This window comes from Vigna umbellata, chromosome 3 (assembly GCF_029865625.1).
Source record: "Vigna umbellata cultivar VRB3 chromosome 3, Vumbellata_1.0, whole genome shotgun sequence".
Taxonomy (NCBI): domain Eukaryota; kingdom Viridiplantae; phylum Streptophyta; class Magnoliopsida; order Fabales; family Fabaceae; genus Vigna; species Vigna umbellata.
The window spans coordinates 42,655,088-42,661,087 of record NC_142167.1 but is presented as its reverse complement, the minus strand read 5'-3'; the positions used below and the strand labels follow the sequence as shown (position 1 = coordinate 42,661,087).

At 32.1% G+C, this 6,000-nt stretch overlaps 1 pseudogene; it reads left to right on the top strand.

The window, feature by feature from the left end:
• Nucleotides 1-423: 423 nt before the first annotated feature.
• LOC124835966 (cytosolic sulfotransferase 15 pseudogene) lies at nucleotides 424-1,450 on the top strand (annotated as a pseudogene).
• The last annotated feature ends 4,550 nt before the right edge of the window (nucleotides 1,451-6,000 follow it).

Sequence of the window (6,000 nt, the reverse complement as noted above, 5' to 3'; positions counted from 1 at the left end):
TCATATTCTATACTTTCAACATTTATGTGTTAAATTAATAAAATTTCCTTTATTAAAATTACAAACAATATTTTAATATATGAAATTATTAATCATGGTTAGAAGTCCTACGTGGATTAAAGATATAAATCAATTTATAGTATATAAGTGAATGCAAACCTTACTTTATAACTCGATTTTGTAGAGTTAAATTAGACTTAAAATTCAAGTCTAAATATGGTATGAATTGGAATCTATCATAATGTTTATGTGTAAACCAAAGACTTTAATTTCTGTATCTTTAAAACAAAAAACTTCACTTTTTCATCTTTATCTCTCAAATTTATTTGCTAACTCTCTTTCAAATCCATCACTAAAGACAGACACGCTTTGATCACTAAAGAATGCTATAAAAGCTATCTCGTGCTAATCTAAGTTTCATCCAATTCTACTCAGAAGTCACCATTCATATTCTATACCACAATGGCTATGGCAAGTGACAAACAAGCAAATGAAGAGAATGAGCTAATGCTCGCCCTTCCAAAGGAGAGGGGTTTGTATGCAGGTCCCTATCTCCATCTATTTCAAGATTTTTGGTGCCCATCATTTTATTTTCAAGGAGTGATCAACTTTCAAAAACATTTTCTTGCAAAAGACAATGATGTTTTTGTTGCCAGCTTTCCAAAATCAGGTACTACCTGGTTGAAAGCCCTAACTTTTGTCATTGCAAACCATCAACGTTTTTCCTCTTTTGAGAATCATCCATTACTTTCTTCCAATCCCCATGAACTTGTGTCTTCCCCTGAATTCATCTTGTCTCATGATTTGCATGACCAGGTTCTTTCCCTCTCCAACATGAGTGAGCCAAGACTTTTTTCTACTCACTTACCATTCTCTTCATTACCTAAAACTATCACAGAATCCAACTGCAAGATCATTTATATATGTAGAAATCCATTTGATACTTTTGTTTCAGCATGGGAATTTTCTACTAAAATAAAGTCAGTGTCTTCACCTGCATTAACATTTGAGGAAGCATTTGAAAAGTACTGCAATGGGATATCAGGGTTTGGTCCATGGTGGAGCCATATGCTAGGTTATTGGAATGAGAGCATAACTAGACCAGACAAAGTTTTGTTCTTAAAATATGAAGATCTTAAAGAGGATACAGTATTTCATGTGAAAAGAATGGTAGAGTTTTTGGGCTCTTCTGTCACTCGAGAAGAAGAGGACACCACAGTGATTGAAAACATGATCAATCTATGCAGATTTGAGAAGATGAAGGATTTGGAAGTGAATCAATCTGGATATATACACAGTATTGCAGAGAAGAAAAACTTCTTTCGGAAGGGTAAAATAGGAGATTGGATAAATTACTTTTCTCCTTCTATGATAGAAAAGTTATCGAAAATCATTGAAGAGAAGTTAAGTGGATCAGGTCTATCATTTAAAGTTCATTCCTAGATTTCAATGAAAGATGTGACTACATAATGTTCTACTGTGTGGAACAATTGATGTTGTGATCTTTGCTTTTACTAAATAAGGATATGTTTTTACGCTTTTGATGAATAAAGAACAATGTTTTTTCAGTCTCTTATGATCCTTTCAAGCATGCTCTAATTTTGGATTAAGAGTTTGTTCACTATTAAATATTAGCCTTCTTTTACATCGTCCCACTATAAAAAGAGAAGAAAAAACTTTTCCGTTATTTAGTGTATACTTTAACTTGGATCTATATACTATTTGGAGGAAAGATCAATTTTCATGTGAAAAATAGAGTTGTAATATAACTTAAATATATTTTAGATTTTGTAAGAATAATTTATCATTAAACTAAATATGTTTCTGTTCTGGGAGTTAGACATAAGTTTTGAAGAAAGAAAATTAGACAAAAGAATAAAAAAATAAAGGAAAAACAAAAATAAATAAAATTTATTAAAGTTATATGTTAATTTGAATTATTTGTTCATAGAAAATATTATAAAGTGATTTGATTTTATTTATTTAATGAGGTTTGAAATAAATCTAAAGTATTTTCCTGAGATTTAAGAGTAAACTTTGAAATAAAACAAACTTCTAATAATTAGATTTATTCTTGAAATTATATTAACTTCTAATAAATTATTTCTGTTAAATAGGATTTTTTAATTGATAACATGTAAAAATTATATTCTGCACATAAATAACATATGATAAAAATAATATTTTCTATGACTTGTATAAAGTCTAAAAATATATAATTTATCTTAAAAACAATAACAAAAAACAATAACAAAAAACAATATTTAAAACCCAAAATTAAATATCCATAAAGACTGTGTGGAAAATTTGAACGGAAAGGTAAAAAAGTATTGTAAAACTGACTTATTCAAAGTTCAGTTTTTTTTAATTTAATTAAAATATAGTTAATTATAGTTTAATGTAATTTAATTACTTATTTCCAGTCCTATAGTAAATAGTATAGATTAAATGAAACTGGTAAAAGTTGATTAAATAGAATTTTATTATTATCTAAAGATTGACTGGAACAATGTTCAGGTATAAGTAATACGTGTTAGATAGACAGGAAGCTACGTTGAGACAAAAGTTTAGAGGCAAATTGGATTGAGTAGGGCGATTCTAACTCTAGGTATTTTCACTCCATAATTAAATGGGTGGATGTTCAAGGTTTCTGGTATGAGTAATCAATCATTGTTAAAGGCAACGTCAAAGTATTTTTTTTTAAAAAAAGAAAAAATATTGAGTGAAACAAATAATTTGGATATAAAGTTGGGAAAACCATAGACTTTTTTGTCAATCACATTTGAAGATAATATGGAATTGATGAAGGGTTTTGTAGAAATAGAAATAAAGAGCTAATTTGGTAGTTTGAGAGCACTAGGTGTACTGATCCAGATGGATTTAATTTTCGTTTCGTTAAGAAGTACTGAGAGGTTACAAAGGAGGAACTCATCCAAAGAATGAAAAGATTCGAAAGGAATGGAAACATTCCAAAGGGTTGTAATTCGTCATTCATAATATTAATTGTAAAAGCAATCAATTCAATTGGTTTAGATGAATATAGGCTCATATGGTTGGATGTATGTATAAGAAAATTTTGTGAACTTCTTTCCAATTGGCTGAAGCACATCACATCAATAAACTTTTATCAAGGGTGGAGCTCTGAGGGTTGTGTTTTAGTTGCAAATGAACTGACGGTGGTGTGTTTTAGCTTATGGCTTTCTTCCACTCCAAGCTTCAATAGGAGTCTTGTCTTGGACTGCCTTAGTTGGACATCTGTTTAGAATGTAAACTACAATGTAGGTTGTTTCAGCCCAAAAAGGGTTAGACATACTTTTCTCTTTTAGCATTGATCTTGTCATTTCCATAACTGTGCGATTCTTTCTCTCTGACACGCCATTTTGTTGTGGAGTATATGCGACTGTAAGTTGTCGCTCTATGCCTTCATCTTCGTAGAATTTGTCAAACTCGCAAGATGTGTACTTCTTGCCACGACCACTTCTAAGTACTTTTATCAGTTTTTCACTTTGCTTCTCAACAAAGTGCCTTGAATTTCTTGAATACTCTGAAGACTTCTGACATTACCTTTAAGAAATGGACTCATGTCATTCTAGAGAAGTCATCAATGAAAAGGATGAAATACTTGTTGTTGTGATGTGAAGGCGTTCTCATCAGTTTGCAAACATCGGTATGAACTAACTCTAATAAGTCTTTTGTTCTCCATGCTTTGTCTGTCAAGAATGGTAATCATTGTTGTTTGTCGAGGAGACATTCTCCTTCAAGCATGGAAGATCTTTCATCATGTTTTTCTGATATAGAAGCTTTAAGGCATGTATGTTGAAGTGGCCAAATCTCCTACGCTAAAGCCATGAGTCATCAACTTCTACCTTCATGGCAATATTAGTTCGAAGTTTGAAGCTTATAGGAAAACTTCTATTTCTCTTCTCTATTTTTACTTAGCCAATTTCTATCATTTTACTATCATGAATTTTTCATGTATCTTTCTCATAATGAAGAGAATATCCATTCTCCATAATTTGGCCAATACTTAAAGGATTTTCTTTAAGATTTTGAACTTGTAAAACGTCCTTGCTGAATTTCGTACCTTGCTTTGTCTCCAGCATGACAATTCCTTTGCCTTGAGACTCCAATATTGTTCCATTTCCTTGCTGAACTTTGACATTGACAGATTTATAAATGTCTTTGAAGATGCTTTGATCTTTCAACTTGTGATTGGTGCATCCACTATCCAGGTACCAACTTCCTTCTCCACTAGGAGATTCTTGATTGGCATAGAATAAGAGTTTCTCTTGATTGTGTTCTTCGGCAAAGTTTGCTTTATGCTTACTTTTATTACTACAATACTTCTCTATGTGACCAAATTTCTTACAGTTATGACATTGAGGTTTTCCATGATGCCAAAAATCTTTTCCCAAGTGACTTGTCTTTTTACAGATGCCACATATGTAGGATATTTTTCTTGACGAGTCACAGAGAAGCTTTTAGAATTTTATTTATTTCTATAAATTTCTTCTCTACTTTTGTTTCCTTCAATTCTTTATTTTGAGACCGTAATTTCAGTTTTGATTGAAAGACATTTTCAACCAAGTCTTCTTCAACCATTTTTTTTATCAATAATATTTTCCTCATGGGCTCTCATCGGACTAAATATTTCTTTTATTCTAAAATAGCAGTCTTTAATGGTTTCAAATTCTTTCATTCTTATTAATTCAAACTCTTGTCTTAGAGAATGAAGTTTAACATTGTATACTTGATCACTTCCTTGAAACTCCTCTTGTATTATGCTCCAAGCTTGTTTTGCAGTTGTGGCACCAACTATCCTTCGAAAAATTGTTTCACAACTGCTTGTTGAAAAACCAATAAATCCCTTGAATCTTTTTGCTTATTTTCCTTCAAATCCTTCTTCTGAGCCGTAGTAAGAGTAGAGGTGTCTTCTAGAAAAGTGAACCCCTCTTCTATAATGTCCCATAAATCTAGAGAGCGGAAGAATGTCTTCATTTTGACACTCCAAAAACACATTTGAAAAGGATATACCAGATCCACCTACGTTTTCTTCCATTGTTTTTGATAACTTTTCTCTCATAGCTGGTCAAAAGTAGTTTACCCAATCTCCTATTTCACACTTCCAAAATAAGTACTTTTTCTCAATGTTCCTGCGAAATGTTCCAGATTTATTCACTTCTAGATTCTTCATTTTTATGTTTTCAATCACTCTGTTACTTTCCTCTTCTTCTGTGAGTGGACAGTCCAAGAATTCTGCAACTCTTCTCACGTAAAAATTGGCATCTTCTTTGAGTCCTTCATACTTCAAGAAGATAACCTTGTTTGGTGTTGTTATGCTCTCTTTTCAGTAACCTAACATATGCTCCCAAGTCGAGCCAAACCCAACTATTCCCTTGCAGTACTTTTCTAAAGCTTCCTCTATTGTTAGTTCATGCAAAGAGCTTGACTTCATTTTATTGAAGAAGGTCCAAGAAAAAATGAATGCATCAAATGGGTTTCTGCAGATATAAAGTATCTTACAATTGGATTCCTTGATTGAGTTGGAGAGGGAAGGGAATGGAATGTGAGTACCAAAAACTCTTGGTTCAGTCATATTGGAGAGGTGAGAAAGTTTGTGTTGGATGTTATCACCACGAAGATGAAGTCAAGGAAAGGAACAAGTACATGAGAATTTGACAGTAGTGATTTCAGACAAGTTATTTCCAGATAGAAGGATATCACCAACGTATACCAGAATAATAATGATAGTAGAAGGAGAACGTTTAATAAATAAAGAATGGTCAACTGAACTTTGTGTATACCCGATAGAGAGTAATTCTGATGTTAGTTTGTGATTCCAATTTCTGCTTGCCTGCTTTAAACAATAAAGAGACTTTTGAATCTTGCAAACAAGATTGGGAGTAGAAGGACAAACACTAGGAGGAGGTTTCATGTATATATCTTCAGTTAAATCACCATGGAGAAAGGCATTGTCAACATCCAACTGATGAAGAAACC